The sequence below is a fragment of the Tasmannia lanceolata genome, unplaced genomic scaffold (assembly GCF_043159265.1).
Source record: "Tasmannia lanceolata isolate RefF3 unplaced genomic scaffold, GAP_Taslan_0.1 ptg000037l, whole genome shotgun sequence".
In the NCBI taxonomy this organism is placed as follows: Eukaryota; Viridiplantae; Streptophyta; class Magnoliopsida; order Canellales; family Winteraceae; genus Tasmannia; species Tasmannia lanceolata.
The window spans coordinates 6,533,079-6,555,233 of record NW_027518714.1 but is presented as its reverse complement, the minus strand read 5'-3'; the positions used below and the strand labels follow the sequence as shown (position 1 = coordinate 6,555,233).

At 38.4% G+C, this 22,155-nt stretch overlaps 1 long non-coding RNA gene across 2 annotated transcripts; it reads right to left on the bottom strand.

The window, feature by feature from the left end:
- Nucleotides 1–1,144: 1,144 nt before the first annotated feature.
- On the bottom strand, nt 1,145–21,703 carry LOC143862369 (uncharacterized). 2 transcript variants are annotated; one of them, XR_013240272.1, is made up of 4 exons: nt 21,513–21,703; nt 20,102–20,232; nt 3,423–3,508; nt 1,145–2,941 (listed from the first exon to the last, which is right to left on the bottom strand). It is a non-coding gene; the product is annotated as an uncharacterized LOC143862369 (long non-coding RNA). The 2 variants fall into 2 exon arrangements; XR_013240271.1 differs by having other exon boundaries at nt 3,423–3,515; nt 21,513–21,702.
- Nucleotides 21,704–22,155: the final 452 nt, after the last annotated feature.

Here is a 22,155-nt window from a genome sequence, read left to right as displayed (position 1 = left end):
ACGGTGGTGACATGATATACTCACTAATGCATAGTATTCTTTGGTTGTATAGCCCATACATTTGGTCCTTCCTCATCCTTAATTAAAGATTTAAGTTGGTTTCTTGAATGCTTAGTGATAAATCAACCCCCTAATATCTTAAATAGACCCCCATGTCTCGCTCTCTCTAAGCACTGCCCTATATGGGGGTCGATTTATTACTGCCCTTCTTGAATTCATGGCGAAGGAAATAGATGTATATTTTTTGAAATTAATCAGAAAAAACATCACCAGTGAAGATATTTTAAAATTTGAGCAAAATGTATTTCTATCTATGCATAAAAATATCAAGTAAACCAAATATTTTTGCATGATTGATTTACATGCACATATCATTTTCTTGATTTCATTGAAGAACCTAAAAATATCTCTCAGATTTCAATACATCTCCTAAGTGTCACTTTTCCTCTGAAATTTTCTAAAATTTGAAAATAGTGCCGGCTTTCTTTTTCCTCAGTCCTGATGACCTTTGTCGTACGTTATGGGCCAGTTGAAATGCTCAACTTGTATGGGCAATATAGAGTACAGACACCAATTATTGGTGTATACGCAAGGCAGATATCTCTGACTATCATTTCATCACAATAGTAGTATTCACATTGTGAGTAGTTTATACACCATTAGTTGGTGCAAGGACGATGCAGATCATTTTTTTTTTTTTAGCTTTTGTTTTTGAACCAGTAAACAAAACCTTATTAAAACATCAGATTAAACAAGATTACAAAGAGGTGATTGGATCGGACAATAAAATATCTTCCTAGTCTAGAGTCATCTTTTGCCAAATTAAACTCCTCCAGCGCCGAAGCAGGGTGGTATTATTCAAGGTTTAAAATTTCGGTTTCGGTACCGGTTTGGACCTTGAAATTTCGGTCGAAATCTGGTACAAAAATCGAAACCCATATTTTATTCAATATTATTTCGGTCGAAATTTCGGTTAAATATTAAATTAATTTTAAAAAAAGATTTTTTGGGTCAAAATAAATGACCGTTTCGGTTATTGGTGGTTTCGGTGTCGGTCGAAATTTAAAACCATAGTATTATTTTACAAATTAATAAGTGAGATAGGGATATTTTTATTATTTTCAAATACCTTTAAGAGCAGTCATATTTCAAATACGTCACCATAAATTAAAATAAGATTCAACATGGATTTCTAATCTTCATAAGCTCACAATTCCAATTTGTCAAAGCACAGCCAATAACACTCTCTCTGGGATTCAGAGAATCAGTATTTGGGTGGGCAGGTCAACTGCCAAGGCTGACCATACTACTGCCCCATACTTAATTCCTGTTTTTTTTTTTTTTTGACAAAGTGAAATGCATCAAATGATCCTCTACTTCTAGAAATATAGAAAAATTAATACAGGAATAACTATCAGTGACTATACGACTCAAAGACCAAACTAAGAATGGATATATCAGGGGTGCAACTTGGGTCAGCCGACAGGTTTTCAACCCGATTTTGGCTTGGGTTGGGTTGGCATTTACTCGGGTTTGTTTGTATTCGGGTTTGAAAAGGCCAACCAAATTTGATTTCAGGTTGGGTTAGGGTTGAGCACCTTGTCAACCTAACCAGAACCCTACCCTGTCCTCCAATTTTTTTTCATGGGTAAACTGGATGTCCTCCAATTTCGTCACAATATTCAAAATTTTGGGGTGTTTTTTTGTCCCGGGGTTGCCAACAAACCAACCAACTCAACCCAACCTGATTTGGAAAAAAAAAAAAGGAGTCAGATGGGTTGGGTTAGGGTTGACCCTCCTCGACCCAAGGCTCAGGGTAGGTCGGGTTGAGGGAATGCTACCTAGGGTTGAGCAAGGGTCCTAGAATATAAATAGTTCACCATGGCCCTTTGGAACATTTTAGAATTGTACATGGTCCATATATTTGACTAAGAACAGCTTCATCTAAGGCCAAGGGAAGAAAACGTGCAAGACAATTGGGCTGCTCTTTAAGACTGTTTATTTGGAAGCTTATGGTTCGAGGTTGTTGACCTGTTTGCATTCGTACCGTTCGCTGTACCTGTTGAATTCAACTTCTAATTCAGAGAATTTTACATGTAATGAATATAATTTGAATTAAATAGACAGTAGATGGGTTCATTCGAGGTTGTTGACCCGTTTGCAAAGGAAGAGATCAAATCATGATTATGCCAAGATTACAAAAGTTTTGAAGGACATAGACAGGTCATTATTGGCAGGAAAATTCATAGGGTGTTATTAAAAAATCCGAGTTAAAACACCATAAACATTTCATAATCGTCGGTGGTGTTTCTTCGGCTTGTGTTGGTGTACAATATGGTTGGGAACTTCGAATCTAAGAGGTTAGAACACAGCCAATGGGAAGGAATCAGACTCTTATTGGGTTTGATTGTCCTTTTTCAACCAAGATTGTCTCAACCGGAAGCAGTTTGAAATTTAATGGAAACATTTTATGGAAACGAAGAGACTTTGAAAACAATTCTGTAATCGCATCTCTATTGCTTTAAGAAATTATGGGTAATTTTTCTTAGCTGGAATTACTCAGCAACAACCTATTAAATTTCAGATAAACATACCAAGGATGGTTGTTCTTAAACTCTATTCGAAAATCCTGCATGATGTCTCACAATCAAATTATTCATATTACTGAAAGGAGAAACAGTTCTTGTCTACTGTAATACGGTGTCAACTATTTTAAGTATAATTATGAACACCCTTGTGCATCATGAAGGCATAATAAAAATAACTGAAATGAATAGAGTGAAGCAAAGGAAATGAGCAATGCTTATCTTAGCCACACAGCACAGCTTTTGTGGTTGCAGAAGGGGCAACAGAAGACGGTACCAAGCTCGTCCATCTGCTTCTTAGAAGGTGGCTTTGCCCTCAATTTCCTCTTCCCCATGTTTCAACTCCAATCATCCTTCTGTATCATCGGTGAAATCATATAGTAAGTTTACATGTAGAGCAATAAAACATGACAGATAAGTTAGTCTCTATTTTCTAGGGTACATATAAAAAAAGATCAGCAATAAAAGAAAAAAGCCATTCCAAAAACATAAATGTTTGAAGATTGTTAATTAATCATTGAATACATGAGTCTTTGTAAGATAAGAGTTCTTGAGATTTTTTGTGAGCAGCCACTTCATCGGAGAAGAATGTGTTGCTCACTAATCAATTATATAATAACTTGCATGCTCAGGTGGGGTTCCTCAGAGGATTGCAGTTTCCTAGATTTTAACAGTATATAAGACAGGAATCGGCACCTCACAGGATAGGGAGGGAGGGAGGAGGGGAGTAGGGCCAGATCGTATGTGCAAAATTCAAAGCAGACAGAGAGAGGTCCCTGGTTCGAATATAAGTGAGCCCTAAAAGCATAGGTGATGGACTGATGGCTTTAGTCATACCTCGACATCAGGGAACGTTTGCTTGGAGAAATCCATGTTCAGATCAAAGTAACTTTAGCTTCCTGTTACCTCTTGTACGGTTGTGCCTGCAAACTAAACACAAATTGAGCAGGTAACACAAACACCACTTAATTTTAAACATCATGGAAGCTATGAAAGAAATCCTTATTTTTTTTAATGATGACTATGAAAGAAATCTAAAACAAACAGAATAATATAAGAAACAGATAATATATCGACGCTGACAAAAGTACAGAGTAACGGTTTTAGAAAGGCTGACAATGCTGAAGTTCCAGGCCTGCTGTGTCACACAATGGGATTGAGAGTTAGGTGTCTTAGCAATGTGAAGATTCTTGATGAGGTCCTGAAAACAGGTCTTGATGTTTAAGGGCTAGTCTTTCTCTACCGCTGTGGTTCTTTCACTGAGACCAGGAGAAAGCAGATTTTTATTTTTTTAATTTTTTTTGACAGATAGACCAGGAGATGGCAGACACTTTCCTCCCTTTGTAGGATTGCAAATGTTTTGGCAGGTAAATTGGCAAATTTTGGTGACAAATGATTGCCATTGGTGACACGATGCTATGCCTTCAAGTAATTAGCATGTTTCAACATGGATGGTTTGAAATGGTGTTTTGTCATGATCTGAGATGCAAACAGTCCCTACATTTTGACATACTAGTCGGAAGGCAATTTGTAAACAATGTGGATCAAAGATGGGAATTGCACAGACACAAGAAACTTGAAAAGATGAATCCTCATTCTCACATTTTGTAAAACTATCATTTATTGTCCCATCAAATATAAAGTAATCACTACCTGTTGCTGGGATATAGCACATGATCAACATAGCAGGCTCTGGTGCTGGGAGATGGGTGGGATTGAAGAGATTCTTGAGTGGGTGGCTGGGCATTTGACTATTTTCCAACATATCTGGAGGTCCGCACAAAGTGAGGTGGATTGTCTTGCTTGATCTGGAGTAGATAAACTTGCTTTGGAGATATTTGATTATCTCCTCCCTTGATTTGCTATTGTATATGCCTTTTTTCTCTTTGTTTTGTTTAGCTGGCTCTCAACCATCTTGATCTTCGAGCTTTGTCCCTTTTTTATCAATAAATCATTGACATTAAAGGAGTAAAAAGAGGTAGGCGCAGACCATTTTCTTTGTTTTGTCCCTTTGGATGCTCCGGTGAGAAGAGGCGACTCGTGCCAAATTGATGGAGTAAAAACAGGTAGGGGCAGACCGAAAACAACTTTGGTAGAAACAATGAGGAAAGACTTGATAGCTAAGAACATAAGAACATGACCTTGGATATGATAGAATGGAAGAAAATGATCCACGTAGAAGAACCCAACTAGAGCCATGATTAGAGCCGGGTAGATTCCTGTCACCTTTTTCATGAAATTTTTCTGAAGGATTCATTTAGCCGACCCCAACTAGCTTGGGACAAAGGCTTTGTTGAGTTGAGTTGAGTTGAGAAATCATTGCCATTAAAAAAAAATAGGAACTTTGCATCCTTACAGACTAGAACCCAATTTGGAACCAGAATAGCAAAAAAAACCACTTTAATAGAAACCCCACATTCTCTAGGCAACATCTACTACATACCATCAGACCTTTGACATCCAACGGCTTACCTGTAAAGACTGCACTAGAAAACTCCCCCAATATCCTTGCGCCCTGTTTGGTTGCAAAAAAGGTGGAAGACGGCTAGGCATTTTATGGGATATGGAATGCCAAATGTTGTTTGGTTGTCAAATTTGAGCTCAAATTCTATTTGACTTCAAGACATTGAGGAGACATCATCATTGCACTTTTTCCTAGGTGGCGTTGATGTGGCGGGAGTTGTCCCCTCTACTAAAATTCTAATGGCAAACCTCCTTTTTGGAGTTTTTTTGTGAGAAGGAGTGGAATTTGTTTGTCTTATATAATCATTGCCTTTTTTCCTTTCTTTCTCTCTCTTCCCATTCTCTCTCTTCCACCACCCATTTTGATAATGACACCCAAGTATTTCCACATCTCTTCTAGCAACCAAACGCCTTACCGCTTTTTTCCTTTTGACTACCACGCTTCTCCCCTAGACAAGTCTACACAACTTCCATGCTTGTCACCTCCCCCTTTGACTACTTCTTCCAATAAAATCCCAGCAACCAAACAGGGCCTTGATGTCTTATCACAGAACATAAACTAGCAAACAAATTTTTCCCTGCCTCAAAGATTCCTCCAGTTAAACCACAAAAATAATGAATGACCAAAAGGTTGCAAGGCAAGGTATACCAAATGTACAAAGAAGAGAGAGGTAAGACTGAGAGGGGCTGTTCAAGATCACTTTTCCTCCATTAAACGGGTTGGCTCTGTCGAGCTCAATGCGCAAACTGTACACAATAAAAGACCATGTATGTCGCACAAACAATAGCTAATTTAGGCATGGAGCACAGCTTAGGATCCAGCCAACGTTTCTGCTACAGGCCAGGCTTGAAAAGCTTATCCAAGGCCCACTGTATTTGCCAAGCACAACAGGAGAAGGTCCCAGCAATTACGAAATAGGGTCTAGTCGTGAACCTGGCACACAAGGCCCATCGTCTCTTTGTAAAAGTTTTGGTCCCCGTTGGCTAGCAATAATTTATCTTAGAAATTTCCAACTTATGCAAAGGCCTTTGATTCCAATTTTGAAAACATCTAATTTAGGAAAAGATCCTTATTATATTGAGAATCTTTGATTTAGGAATAGATCTTATTTTTTATCTTGAGAATTTTTAATTCAGGCAAAGATTTGTTCCTTTGTTATATTGAGAATCTCTAATTTACACAAATATCTTCAGTGTTTAGGGCAGTGTTCTGAAATTTTCAGATTATGTTTCGTTCAAAAAAATTTCCAACGTTGAGAACTTAAAAATTGGGAAGGGTTGTTTTGAATCTTTTGATAAGCAAACAAAGGTCTGCAAGAAGTTTTGAAAATTTTCCTCTAGGTTGCATCCCTATATTGGAAGACAGTCTTGTGAATTGAAATTGAGGTAATTCCTTCTTTTTTGGGTGTAGGGTCGTCCTCTATTTATCTCCTCAGTTTGGGTTTGGAGAAGCCTTGAATAGTTTTCCTTTGAGGCTTTCTTCTCTAGTTTTTTAAGCAATTTTAGTTCATAAATTTTCATATGGGAAAATAAAAAATTTCCAACTTTGGGGTCTAAAAAATTGGGAAAGGTTGTTTTAATAAGCACAAAAGGTTTATATAAGGGTAGTTTTGAAAATTTTCCACTAGAGTACATACTATATTGGAAGACAGTCTTGTGATATTGAAATTGAGGTAATTCCTTCTTTGGGGTGCAGGGTCATCCACTGTTTATCTCCTTAGTTTGGGTTTGGAGAGACCTTGACTATTCTTATTTTCCTTTCAGATTGTCTACTTCTTATGCCTTGCCAGTTACACTTGCAAACCACAATTCAAGTCCTAAGAATTAATCCAAACATTCGTATACAATGAAGCACGGATACGTGGATACGTGATTTAAAAAAAAAAAAAAGGATACGGGTATACTGAATATAATATATTTTTATATTTTATTATATATTTATAAAAATTAAAAAATGAAATATTTTGTTAAAGAATTCAAACAATTTAATTGGAGAACAATCAAATAACAATAACATCACCAAAATCTAATATTACTTCTAAGTTAGGTTATTAATTACGGGATATATATATATTATAGATATTTTGATATATTCACCCCCCCCCCCTTTTTGTTAATTGGGACAGCCCTTTATTGTAAATCTGTAATTTTGGATTTAATTCGAACCGGATGCGCACCCGACACGTACCCAAAGCCCCAATTGGATTTTCGTTTTGTTTGTTGTTTGCGTGCGTACCCGATACGCACCCAAAGAGTACCCAAGAGCACATGCACCCAATATGGGTGTCTGGCCTCCAGAGAGTACCCGTGCTTCTTAGGTCGTATAACATTGAGCAAGCATGTACTAACCATAAAACCACCGGATTAACATGGTAAACAGGAAAAAAGAAAGACTGTGAAAGTAGGGTGGAGTGTTGGACACTTGGACTCCGAGGGGATTCACTCATCTAACAAAATTAATCAGGCCCAACAGAAATTACTACTCCCAATGAGGAAAATTTATTAAAACAACAGAAAAATCAGGATTACAAAGGGAGCAAAGATCGCCCCACATACATGGGATCCAAAAGAAGTGTAGATTAAGAAATCAATAAAAGCTACTTCCAAAGCAAATTCAAGAGATAAATGATCTCCAAAAAATGTGTCGTAGAGCAATGGATTGATCCGTCCAAATAATTCAGACATGCGAGGACAAAATAACGTAGTATTCTACAGTGAAGGGAAATTACAAACATACAATATTGCTCAAATTTTCTCTTTGTCGGATAATAAAGAGGAAAAACTTTCAAACAATAATTTAGACGGGCTTTGTCACAAGTAGATGTATGGAAAGGTGATTGGATCAGACAATAATTGATTTTCCAATAGTCAACAGCAATCTTTTGCCGACTTACTCTCCTCCGGTTCAGGGTCAGTGTTGTTCCGCCGAAGATGGCTACAGAGACAGAAGTAGATGGTGGTATTATTTTAAAAAAATAAACCCCTAAGATAAGGGTACTTTTATCATTTTCAACCATTAGAACAGAATCCTATTTTCAAAGACATCCATAAAATTGGTCAAAGCGAAACGCATTTTTCGTTAGTTCGAGATTATTTCTGGTCTCAAAATCAATCTGTCAAAAAGTGCGGTTGTTGGTATTAATGTGGACTCATCTCCCACGGTTGGATACGCCGGTATCCTTGGGTGTCAAGTCACTATGCTCCCAATAAAAGATCTTGGACTGCCATTGGGATACGGTATCCCCAAAGCCTCGCAATAGGATCCGGTTATTGAGCGGATTGAAAGAAAGCTAGCATCGTGGAAAAGGAACTACCTATCCTTCGGGAGACGCATCACTTTAATTAAAGCTGCACTCACGAATATGCTGGTATATTTTATGTCGCCGTTTAAGATCCCTGCGGCCATTGCTTCACGTATAGAAAAAATAAAAAGGGATTTTCTTTGGGAAGGCAAAGACAATGGGAAGAGGCTCAAACACCTTTTAGGATGGAAAAGGGTTTGCCAATCTAAAAGAAATGAGGGTTTGGGAATTGGCAAAACCTGACTCCAGAACAAAGCTCTTTTGGGAAAGTGGTTTTGGCGTTTCAGTACGGAAAGGGACGCGTTGTGACAAAATCTAGTGTGTGAAAAATATGGCAGAGGATGGGGCGATTGGATCTGTAACGGAGTCACAAATCATAAGGGGTCTGGTATTTGGAAGTTTGTTTCATCTGCAAGGGATGCTTTCCTTCCCTTTGTGCGATTTAAGCCTGGAATAGGCAACTCGGTCCGTTTCTGGTTTGATATTTGGGTGGGCAACGGTACTCTGGCTGAGGGTACCCGGATTTATTTAGACTTGCTTCTGACCCGGGTTCTACCATCGCACAAAATCTTATCCGAAACCCTAGTCATGCCAATCATGTATGGGACATCAGACTGAGGCGAAACTTAAAAGAATCAGAGATTGAAAATTTTGGCTCTCTCCTTCGGAAACTCTCTATCACCTATCTATCATCTATGGAAGACGATTGGTGGATTTGGGTACCTGATTCCAAAGGGGTGTTGTAGTTGAAATTTTTTTTCAAGAAGTTAAACGACGATTGCGGTAATCTGTCCCTCTTGGCCAAGATCTGGAAAAATGTTGCACCGCCTCGCATTACAGCCTTTCTATGGACTCTATTACTCAATGGCGTAAATACGTGCGAAAAGTTAAAGGTCGGGGGATTCCACTTAGCAAACCGTTGCGCCCTTTGCAAGAATGCGGAAGAAAATCTTGATCACCTATTCCTTCTCTGCCCCCTCTCTTTCCAGGTATGGATGGGCGTATTCAAGTTCTTCGGTTTTTCATGGGTATTACAGGGGGACATTCGTAGTGTCATTGATAACCGGTGGGGTGTCTTGGCTGGCCGCCTTGGTGACACTATGTGGCTTTCAATTCCGTACGCAATTGTTTGGCACTTATGGGCGGAGCGCAACAATCGCATTTTTAGTCGAAAGGAGCAGAGTTGCTTCAGCATTATCTTTGAGCTAAAGTTACCTATTATCAAGTGGGCAAAAATTAGAGGAGGTGTTCATTATTCGACTGGTGAAATGCTTAGAAACCGGGCGGTGGTGATCTCGGAGCGGAAATCTGAGCGGTTGATATCCCCACCGTGGAAACCTCCACCGGAGGGATGGTTCAAATTCAATTTTGATGGCAGCTCACGGGGCAATCCAGGAAGGGCCGGTATTGGTGGTGCCTTCTAAGACCATAATGGTAATATCTGCATGACCTTCTCGGGGCCATTGGGTGTTTGTGATGCAAATGAAGCGGAGATATCGGCTCTTCTTTTCGGTTTACAGTGGTATGCAAAGCATGTGCTCGAGCCACTTATTGCTGAAGGTGACTCTTCCAATGCCATTGCCTGGGCTATCAATAAGGCTTGTGGCCCGTGGCGCCTTGCCTTCAAGATCAATGAGATTAGAGACTTGGTCGCTTCACTTCGACCTGTGCTTATGCATACGCGGAGATCAGGTAATGATCTCGCTGATGTTCTTGCCAAGGGTGGGGTGGATCACGCTTCTTTGGTTGTTGACACTCTTGTTTTGTAAATTCATATTCTTTTTCTTTTCGACCCTGTTTCTTTGTGGGATGGGCCTCTTGCATTGTCATTGTTGTCACTGGGGATGTCTTGTCCCTATGTACTCTCTTTGATTTAATGCAATTTTCATAGCTCTTTCAAAAAAAAAAATTGTATAAGATTCGTCATGGATTTGCTAATCTTCATGAGATCAATGCTCCAATTTGTCAAAGCATAGCCAATGCACCCTGTGGGATTCAGAGAAGCAATTTTTCTGTAGGTCAACTGCTAAGGCTGACCATACTGGACCGATACCCAATTTTTTGACTTGTATATGGACAATATATTTGAATGAGAACAGCTTCATCTAAGGTCAAGGAAAGAAAACGCGCAAGGATGACAATTGGGCTGCCATTTCTCTTAAGACTGTTTAGTTAAAAGCTTATGGTTCGAGGTTGGGTTGTTGACTCGTTCGCATTTGTCTACCATCCATTGTACCCGTTGAATTCAAATTCTAATTCAAAGAATATTACTGGTTGTTGCCTTGTTGGCACGTGGATGTGTCTTCCAACCACTTTGGCCGACAGGGTGCTAGCAGACGTGCCAGAACCAGTCAAGGTTCAACAAGTTCGGCCAATTTTGACGTGATTCACCAAACCAATCGTGTGATTGCTCACAGCCGAGGTTTGTCCTCGGCCACTGGTTTGGTCACTTGTCTAATCCAGTAAATTACAAAGGTATGAGTTTCCCTCTTATGGGCCCCCTCTGGAACAACTGTTTTAACAATGGACGTGAGTAGCTAGATACAATAAGCAACTAATAAGGTATGAACCATGAAAGAAATCAGATTTCAAAATTTCTTTGCTAACAAAATTCATCACCAATATTTTTTTGGGTGAAAGTGGAAGAGTGAAGTGGCATGATATCACAAAGATGTTGGGTTAAAAATGGGGGACCGAATGACTTGATCTTTTGAAGGGACGAAAGTGAAAAATGAGAACCAAAAAGAAACCGCACTAGCACAAGAATATAATATCCAAGATATCTGATTTTCCCCAAGATCCACTAGCTCATAATGACTGATGTCTAACTCTACTAACATGTCATATTCGTTCGATATCAATAAAACTTAACCTTCAAGATTTCATTTTGGCTATCACTTCATGGGCAAGAGCACACCACCGAGAACATGTATTCCTTTTCCAAATTTCAGCTCATTTTTTTGATCACCTTATTTGAACATTGGAATATCACCTCTAAGACGACTCTATAGAACCAATCAAACTAGTGGAGCAATAACTATGAAGAAGTTTATAAATTCGGAATGTAAGGCAAAGTCAAGTCCAAATTTAGCCTGCTCACTCCAAAGTCATTCATTCATATTATATTCACTCATTGCAAGAAAACAAAATTTATTTGGGGCAAGATATTCACGTGGTTCAAACTTGGTGCAAACCTAGGGTTCGGAGGTTGACTACTGGGAATTTAGGAGCAAATAAAAGGTTCCAATTCAATTATAACAGCAACATACATTCCCAAATCAGCATAAATACAACAAGAATTATCAAAATCAGCAAAGGATTTTTAGAAAAATTCTACGCTGGAAATTTAAATCATCCATAGAAATTAAATTATCCATGGTGTTCCATACTATAAGTCCCAAAAGCTAATCACCGGTCAATTTCACCACGATCTTTATTTTCTAGACAGAGCCCATTTTAGAATTGTTTTCCAAAGATATAGGGTTGCTAGCAAAACAGGAATCTCATTTGGAAAACAATGACGACAGCCTTTCTGGTGACACTTGCGCAAGAAGACAAAGAATGGGGTATAGTATATCCAAAGAACAAAGAGAAAAATTCAACCACGTCAGCACTTTATTTCAAATAAGAAAAAGGTCCCCTCCACAATAGTGATTGATGCCTATCGTTGATAAAGAACACAGAATAGTTCCAAGTCAAAATAGAGGAGGAAACGGCTGAGGGGGACAGTAAAGCCATATCAGCATAGGTAGAGGCATTCGCAACCTCTGGGGATCTTCGGCATAAAACACCTGTAGCCAATGAAAGCTGAACCGTATATCCCTTTACATTCATCAAGGCATTCGGTTGCACAATTTTCTAAATCGGGTTTTGAAAAACAGATTTCATTAGCCGATCTGGCACCTGTCCATGAGGGGAAAAAAGGTCGTTGTTAGTGACCCATCCAGGGACATTTTCATCATTTCAAATGCACAGACCATTTATCTTGAAGTGCCACTTGGGTCGGGCACAACCTGAACCAGACCAGTTTAAGCTGATTTTGATTTGGGTTCGATTGGCCTTCCCAAACCAAATCTAACCATGTTCCCTTAATTTTATGTTGATTTTATTGCGACTTGAAACTGCCTGACTTGAACCCGATATCCATTTTTGGTATGTTTTTCTCTTTTTGTTCCTGGCCAACCCGAACCAATCCGAGCTGATTTGAGAAATTGGATCAGACAGATTGGAATTGGGTTGAGAGATTTAAAGGTGTGTTGTTTAGGGTTGACACTCATCAACGCGAGGTCTAATTTCACCTGTGTTGTTGGAAGTTCATCAACAATGAGATTCAATAAAAAAAATAGATCCGACAACCTTATTTTGATAATAGAACTCCTCTCTATATTCTGAAACCTTTATCAGCCAGCAATAACAAGAGTTAAATATAGTGAGAGTCTACTATCAATCAAATTAAAAGGCGAGGCCGTCATTTTCCAAGCTTCAGATTTGATGAAATCGCTCGATAGGCATTTCATCTCAAATCTTTATACCATTCCTGGAGATTCCCATCTGGTTGAGTGAGAATTTTATATAAATAAATAGAATTTTGCAGGTAAAAATAAATAAAAAATGATATTTTACCGAATGAAAACGAGAGCAAAAGGCCCAACAGCAACATAGGAACAAATGACTTCATCTTTGGATGAGGGGAGATAATAACACATGAATTGGCTTTTGTAGGCTTGTAGAAAGTTATCTTTGACGAATTCGATTTTTTCATAATCTTTTTAAATATTGACATTTAAAACATTTTTACTGTTCTTGCCACTAAAATGGAAAATTTAGATACACGGTAGATTTAGAAAATCTCATGCGTGTTGGGAATTAAATGCAGGAAATCACAAATATGTATATGGGAAACACTTCGTAAACGGAGCACCTTTTTCACACGTCCAATAAGAGCTGGACACGTGGCACCAATTAGGTAACCGAACTTGCCTTTTGTAATAAGGGTAGAAAGGACTCTCAATCACCACTGATGCTAGTCAAATCCATACCTAAGTGTGAATGGTCCGGATCGGCGATCCTTCTTCCGAGGGGTGTACGCCGACCTATTTCCCGCACCCACAGACAAGGGTTAAGACTTAAGGACCACCCGTAGTCGGAACTCCAAGGGACCCTTCGACACTCAGCTCAAGGCACTAGGAGGAAAGGAGAACTAGAATGTAAAAGGACGGTGGCGCACCTGGTGATTGGGGCTGGCTAAAAAGGCGATGCAGAGATTTGGGGGCAGATCCTGGCGATGTCAGTTCATGATGACGGTGCGCTGTCGAGGAGCTTTATTGTGGAAGACACTATGCCACTCGGAAGGGAGGAGTCAGGGACGGAGCCAGGGGGGAATTGCCCCCCTGAAAATTGGGGAAATTTCCTCAAGTTATAGGTTGTTTTAGTGTTTTTTGGTAAATCCCAGGATTTTTATCCGTGAAGTGAGTTTTATTAAGCGTTTTTTTCCGTAAGCACCTAAATTATAGCATTTTTTTTCTTAACTCTCTCTCTCTCTAGTAACAACAAAATATCTTAGAAATTTGAGGGCCAAAAGCGGAAATAATTGAGATTTTATATTGTGTGTGACTGTATGTGTTTTTCAAAAAGGACTGTACGCAATTTCATGGGATGATCGAAATCCTTCATTTGTTTGGCCACAATGTAAATAGTTTGTGCCCCATAAATCATTTTCATAGGATGATCCTAACCCTCCGATCTAAAAGGGACAACCTAACCAGATCAAAGGGTTAGGATCATCATATGGAAATGAGTTTTGGGGCACAACCTATCTATGGTTGGGCGCAACAAATGAACGGTTTTGGATCATTCCATGAAGTGGGTTGTATAGTCCTTTTTGTTAAATGGTGGACCCCCAACACAAAACTCATAACTGAGATAGGTAATTAATGAAATTTTATATGTTGTTTGCAAGTGAAGTCCAATGTTTTTCAAAAACTATTGTGTGGCACTGTGGCCCACTTCATAGGATGATTCAAATAGTTTATTTGTTAGGCCACAATGTAATAGGCTGCACTCCTTGAATCTTCTCCATAGGATGATACTAACCCTCCGACCTACAATGTGATTGCTCGTTAAGATAATCTTATGGACATTATTTATGCGCTGCAGCCCATTTATGTTGTGGCCCAACAAATGAATGGTTTGGATCATCCTATGAAGTGGACTCATAGTACTTTTTGAAAAATATTGGACTACATTTGCGGGCAACATATAAAATTTGGAGAATTATTTGGATTTTCATATCAGAAAGGGATCTTTTTTTTTTCTTGGGCTATGCTATGCATGCGTGTAAATTAGTATGCTCTATCCATCATAACATGAGGTGTACATTGGGCCCTATTATATCAAAATATGAGGTTTAAATTGTGGGATCCAACTTATGCATGGGATAGGAGGAGATGGTGGGCGCACCTATAAAAATTTGAAGTCTAAAATGGTGGGCCCCAACATGCTATAACACCATTCTTTATCCCCCGTGGAGCAAATTCCTGGCTTCGTCCCTGGGAGGAGTGCAGGTCAGTCGGAGTTGGGCTTGATCATGAAGGCGACTGAGTGACTCAACAGGGGCATTGGTGCCACATGTCATGATCAGGGAACCTTCGTCCTCTCTACAGATCTAGAGTTGCGCTGTATGCTTCGCTGGCCGGATCTTGCGCCACATGGCGTGATCGAATTTTGAACCCAACATATAAGCCTGCGACTTCTTCGAGTCGGTATGGGTAGGAGAAGTAGGATTCGTTCAGTGTCCACGTGGCACAACACTGTGCCCTTTGATTGCAAGAGGTGGAGTCAGAATTCAAGGGGTCGTGGCTGATGTGTCTTCCTCTTCTCTGACCAAGGAGTTTGGTCAATGGGTGTTTCTGCGCCCAGTTTGGGGAGGTGAAATGTCGGGGGCGACATGAATAATACCCTCGAAGGTGGTTAATGAGGCGGGATCTAGGCCATGAATGTGAAACGACGTGATATCACCCGTTGATACAATGGAACGTGCTTTGAACTGCCGCAAAGCGTCTCTATAAAAGGAGGGGTGCAGTCGACGTATTTAGGGTTTCATTTCAGCAACACAACCAAGTCCCATTTGTGAATTTTTTTAAGTGTCTACATCATAGTTTACGAATTCCCCCGCGTCCATGTCGACTCCCTTTTACCTTGGCTATGTACAGTGTTGCACCGCATCCGGGTTCCACGTTTTGCCCTTCAGAGTCAATAAAAACTCCTTTGACTCCCGAATTATGACCGCGCCAATCGAGTACTCAGCCGCATCAATCAGTAATATGAAAGCAACCACAAGGAGCACAAGAGAAGCAATACATAAAGAGCACACAGGATTTACATGGTTCGGCACAATGGCCTACTCCACGAGTGAGATCACTTCTTCCACTATTACAGAAAAGATAACAAGATTACAAAAGGATTAAAAAATACCCATCAACCCGTAACCCATCTTTTGCTCTTCCACTGATACCTTCTCTCTCAAACCCCTTTCTTCTTATAAGAAAGAAACCCTACTTTATGTTACAAAAGAAAACTACAAGAGAGAATAACCAAGAATAACCCGCCTTCTTGCCTTCTTGCCTTCACACAAGAGAAAAAAACAGCTTTTGTTCTTCTCTATTCACCAAAAGATAAAGTCAGCACACTTTATCCTTCTCACTGTTTTCATTTTTCAAGAGAATAACCGTGCATTTTTTTTTGTTTCCATACCACATGTCTTTTCAACTACAAGCCACCACCCATGTAATACGGTTACAAAACCATTTCCCAATTGCCATGGCAAACAAGCCACAAAACAACAATAACCTCAAAATAAAAACATCTGTAGATTTTGCTAATTTTACTTATTTTACATGATAAAATGGTTATATATTGGACATTTTGGTAAGTTAAATAAATATAATATTTTATTGTCATATAAAAAATACTATTCCAATAGATAAAACTCAAAAATATGTGATTACTGTAAACTTTTGTAGTATTTAGGAAAAAATAGATTACAGAGATTTAGAAGTGGCGCACGCACACTGAATCCTAAATTATTGGAATCTGACACTTGTCCGACACGGGTACTTCACTGATTCAAAAGAACTCATGTAACATAGGACTTCCCCAACCTCTCGAGTGATATGGAATACCAAATCATCTCCGATTTGTTGGGCCTTCTCCAAAAAAAAATTTAGCGCAACATTCGCCGATAGAATATATTTGGGAGGCAAAATATAGCAGAGTATAGTATACCCAAAAAGAAATGGACCGCCTCTCCCCTAACCACATCAAATTGAACTTTGATGGCTGTTCTCTCGATCTCTCGATAGAACGGGGCCGACCGAATGTCGAGGGGGGGGGATGTTATTTGGGTTCGACTGGCATACTGATTCGAATTGGGCAGAAATTTGGGCTCACATATTCCAAAGTGATTTGAATGGCCATTTGGAGGTGGAGTATGACTCTTCAATCATCTTTCCATATGGTAAGAGATTTAGTGTAGGCCCTTGAACGGTAATGAGCTGATGGATAGCTTCGCTAAACCAGGTATATAGCCTCTACCTGAAGATATAGCTTTGTAATCTTTATTTTATTAATCAAGTTATCCGCCATAAGATATAGCTTTGTGTTCTTTTTACTGATCTAGTTATCTTTTACATAAAATAATATTCTCATTCGCAATGCTTACTGTTCCTTTTTCAAAAAAAGAGAAGTCAAAAGTTTTCTTTTCCAACCACATTGTTACTGTAAATTTCTTCTCATTCTCAGTTAATTGATTTTGATACAATAATTGAATTGAGTACGAGTATGAAAATTGATGTGAATAACAGCCAAGAGAAATAGAGAGGAAGGAAGTAGAGAATCAAGATCGAGAAAAGAGATCAAGATCAAGAAAAGATATCAAGATGAAGATGAGAGATAAGATCAAGAAGAGTGATCAAGATAAAGAAAAAGGAGAAAGATAGGGGGTAAAAAGGAGAGCGGTTTATAAACCAAACCAACGAAGGTGAGAAAAGTGACGGGAGAAAAGAGAAGGAGAAGATAAAGAAAGAGAGAAATATGAGTTTAGGGATAGAAAACTGACCTAATATGAAGCATCATACTTCAAAAAGAGGGGTAGCATGATCTTTTCCCATAGTATTCACACAAGAGAGAAAAAAACTTCAAATCTTTACTGATTCCATCATTGCATAGCATCTAACGAAGTGCCTTGAGGCTACGTATATATAAGAGAAGAAAGAAAACTACATAGTTCTAATACCCTAAACAAAAAAACTCACTTTTGGACTTTTTTTTTTTTTTTTTTTTATGACATAGGGTATCCCCATGCCAATTTTTTAGGGCAAGACTATTCCCTACGGATGCGTGCAATTACCAGTAAACCACGAGCAACGGGTAAGCCCGGGGGGATTTGAACTCGCGTCAATAAGGAGCCTACGCATGACTTTAAGCCAAAGAGCCGCACCCGTACGGGTTCTTTTGGGACTAAAATATCCTCTAATAAATTATGAGTTTTGTAATACGAGTGTGGAGCCTAACTAAAATACTCATAACTTAAAAGAACTTATGTGATTTTGATGGGAAAAGATCATGCTACCCCTCCTATAACTTAATGGACTTAAAAACACTTAAAATACACTTAAAAATTAGAATATAGGCCCTAGGATGGTCCCCATCATACTCCCCACTTGAAAAAATTGATTGACATGACGTGTGGGAGTTTATTGTCTTTGATCCTCACACAATCTGCAAATAGTTTTCCTTTCCAGCAGATGAATGTTTCCAAGGCACAAGAAATTTTGGGCGATTGTGTTGTCGATTTGAAGTAATGTGGTCCCAAGGTCCACCTTCAATGTTCTCCTTATACCGTGACAACTTAGGCAGAAAAAAATCTAACTCTGATCCGTCCATATCTTTAGATTTGTAGACATTCGCTCGTGTGGTTCCGATTAAATAGTAAATATTCAGTAGGGATCCAAACACTATGATATGTGACTTTGTTGGCATGATCGGAAGCTCTAGTTGACCATATCGAACGACTTTCCTCTTCTAGGCATGTTGGATGATGGTCGTTGCTTTTTTAATCACCAAATAGTGTTCAAGGGATAACTTTTGACGGAACCAACTTTGAAGAATGATTGCTTCTTTTAGAATCATTGAATAACGCGAGTGAGCCACGTATTGTCGGAACTTTCATTGGATAATGAGTGCAGCTCTCGTCTGTCGCCTAACGTCGAGCACTTTTCTTGTTATCAATCCTCGCAGAGAAGCATGGATCTAAATGGTTGACGTGACTTGTCACTTGTACAGTTGCTTGGCCCAATACATTCTCTATATTTATGAATCCTCAAACAAGTAGGTAATGTCATAACATGAGCCTTGGCTTTCTTAGTTCTCTCTTCTTGAATCATTCTGGCCCGTAGTATTTTACATTCCTGAAAAGTCTTCGGTGCGAATTTTTCTAAAAAAAAGATCCCTCACGTCACACCAATGAATGATAGTTGGGTTTCCCATTATGCGTCTTTTCTACTTTAATGTTGCCACCACTCTAAGGCATGCCCGACTTAAGTTGTCATGGTAATGTAAATCATTTCGTCATTGCTTGGACTATATTGCCATGAATGTGTCCAATGCTTCTACCCAATGAAGACATTCCCATTCATTAACTCCATAAATCTTGGTATGTCCTTAATCCTAATAGCGTATTGATTATGATCCGTGAGTTGGGATATTCCCATCATATTCATGCTATCCCAAGTGGCCATTCAAACCTAGGCTCTAATACCAAATTGATGTGAATCCAAAATAACCAAGAGAAATAGAGCTAAAGGAATTAGAGATCAAGATCATGAAAAGATATCAAGATCAAGATGGCGAGGGATCAAGATCAAGAAGAGTGATCAAGATTACGGAAAATGAGAAAGAAAAGGATAAAAAGGAGAGCAGCTTATAAACCCAACCATGAAGGGTGAGAAAAGTGATGGGAGAAAAGAGGAGGAGAAGATAAAGAAAAAGAAATAGATGAGTTTATGGATAGAAAACTTACCTAATATGAAGCTTCATGCTTCAAGACTCAAGAGGCATCACATCCACAAGAAAGAAAAAAAAAACTTCAAATCTTTATTGATTCTATCATTGCATAGCATCTAAGAAAAGTGTCATAACTCATAAGGATATATGTGTGTGTGTGTGTGTGTGTGTGTATATGTATATATATATATATATATATATATATATATATATATATATATATATATATATAGAGAGAGAGAGAGAGAGAGAGAGAGCTAGAAAGTTCTAAAACCCTAAACAAAAAACTCACTTTTTTACTAAAATATCCTCTAATAATTTAATGACTTATAATTTTCATAATACATGTGTGGGGCATATTTAAAACACTCATAACTTAAAGAACTTAAGTGATTTTGATGGAAAAATATCATGTTATCCTTCATATAACTTAATGGACTTAAAAGCACCTAAAAACACTTACAAAATAGAATATGGAACCTAGGATGATCCCATCAAAACTGATCGTGTTGAGTAGATGAACAGATCCACAAAGAATGTAGCAACTTTAACAAAATGATGTGGTGTAACAGAACCACTCTAGCATATGGCAATATTATATACCCACGCAGCACAAAAATTCAAAATTTACAGCAAAACCACTTAAGACAACATATATAAGAAGTTAAGGACAACGCTAAAATGAGTTACCCATTGCGACAATAACTCTTTGCACGCTCGGCCTATTATGGACTCAAGTCTTCAGCCACGAACCATCCTCTTTGGTTTTCTAGGCCGCAACTTTAGCATTTAACCGGAGAATATAAAAACATGAATGATAGCTGAAAAATAAGCATATTCTCCACGAGGTAAGAATACAAATAGAAGAATTGTAAACAGTACGAGAACACGTTGAATTGGTGTATTAGAAATTTAGAAGATTGGCATATTAGAATCTCATCACTTGAAAAAAATGGCAATCATCAGCCTATCAAATAGCAAGAACAGCTAAAACAGAAACATAATGCCTGTAAAACCATTAGAGTATAAGAGGCTGGTATCAAAATTTTGAGAGGAAACTATTTCATGCAAAGCCCTGTACAGAACATGATAAAGTATAAAATGATTAAATAATGTCATCTCCAACCACTTAAGCTTTTGGAGTAATTTGTTGTTTCACATGGTATCAGAGCAAAGGTCCTTGGTTCAAAACTCCTTGATATAAAAAAAATCCACATGTAAATGCCAACCAAAAAAGAGGGGCCACATGTGCCATGTGTAGGCCAACCCTAAAAAGAAGGGCCACACGTGAAGGGGAGTGTTAAAGTATAAATGATTAAATAACGCCATCCCCAACGGCTTAAGGTTTTGGAGTAATTGGTTGTTTCACAGAACAAACAAACATGAATGCGACCCAAAAAAAAGTCATCTGCTATCATCATAAAAACAAAACATAAAGCATCTTTCTAAGCATTCAAAAATAAATAAATAAAGCATCACTCTTTTCAAACTCAGTCTTTAAACAATGCATGCGAAAATTAAAACAAAGCGCTTAAAGTACTCTCCCTAAGCCCAATACAATCTTCAAGAAAACACTGACACAAATTTAAAATATGAACTTCCTTTCCAAAGCCTAGAGCAAAGTAAATCAGGATCTATTCACCAAACATGTAAACCCATTTATAATCACTGGAACAAAAACAAAAAATTCTCATCCCAATTGCCCAAAACCTAATTTACATCAGCTTCATTTAATCAACCAACAAATTAAAACCCTGAGTAGCATTATAAACTACAAAAAAAAAAAAAAAAAAAAAAAAAAAAAAACGAGATACACACATTCAAGACCATTCTCCAAAAAGGAACCCAAATTTCTCAAACCCACTCCCAAATTACCTTTTTCAAACGAAGAAAACCCAAAGTCAACATCAAAATCAAAACCCACAAAAATTACAATCAAAATCCTTAATGCCCGTCTCAATAAACCCTAATTTAAACAAAAACCTTATCTGGTTAAAAAATGAAATCGAGATGAAACAGAGGATCATTGGCAGAAAGGTGAGATAGAAAAGAATAAGTAAAAGCTAAGAAGAAACGATAAAGGACGGTTTCAGTGACATACCACATAAAATGGTCGTGTAGTTGAGACTTTGAGAGAGGTTACTTGTTTCAGGGCCGCAAAGACAGATATTCATCTCGTGTTTCCTAAACCCAGCAAATACCCATGAGAATATCGGGGGTACAGTACAAGGGACGACTCGCCCGATTATAAACCCGACTCAACTCAACTCAACTCAACTCAACTCAACTCAGCCTTTGTCCCAAACTAGTTGGAGTCGGCTTAAATACACGACCCGCATCTGACCCAAAAATACCAGGCCCCTAGATCGGGTTCAGAAATCATAGGTCTTGAGTTGGGTCCTATTTCGGTTTTTTTTTTGTTTAAAAAAAACAAGGGGGCCCAATCTCAGGTAGGGTCAAGTCAGGATTAAAGGGAAAAAATCAGAAATTCGAAACCAGTCTCAACTCTTATAGGTGCACTTTGAATTTCTTAATTATCTCTTGAATAATATGACATTATTTTTCAGTACATTGATAGGGAAATGAAATCAAAACTCACATGTTATAATATGAGGCGCTCAAGTCTCTTGTTGTTTAGTATTTAAAGTGCTTGAAAGAGCTTTCATTATAAAAATGTTGGAGTGTTGATATCATTTCTCTATTGATATAATTGCTTTTGTTGAGGTGGTCAGGCTTGTGATGTA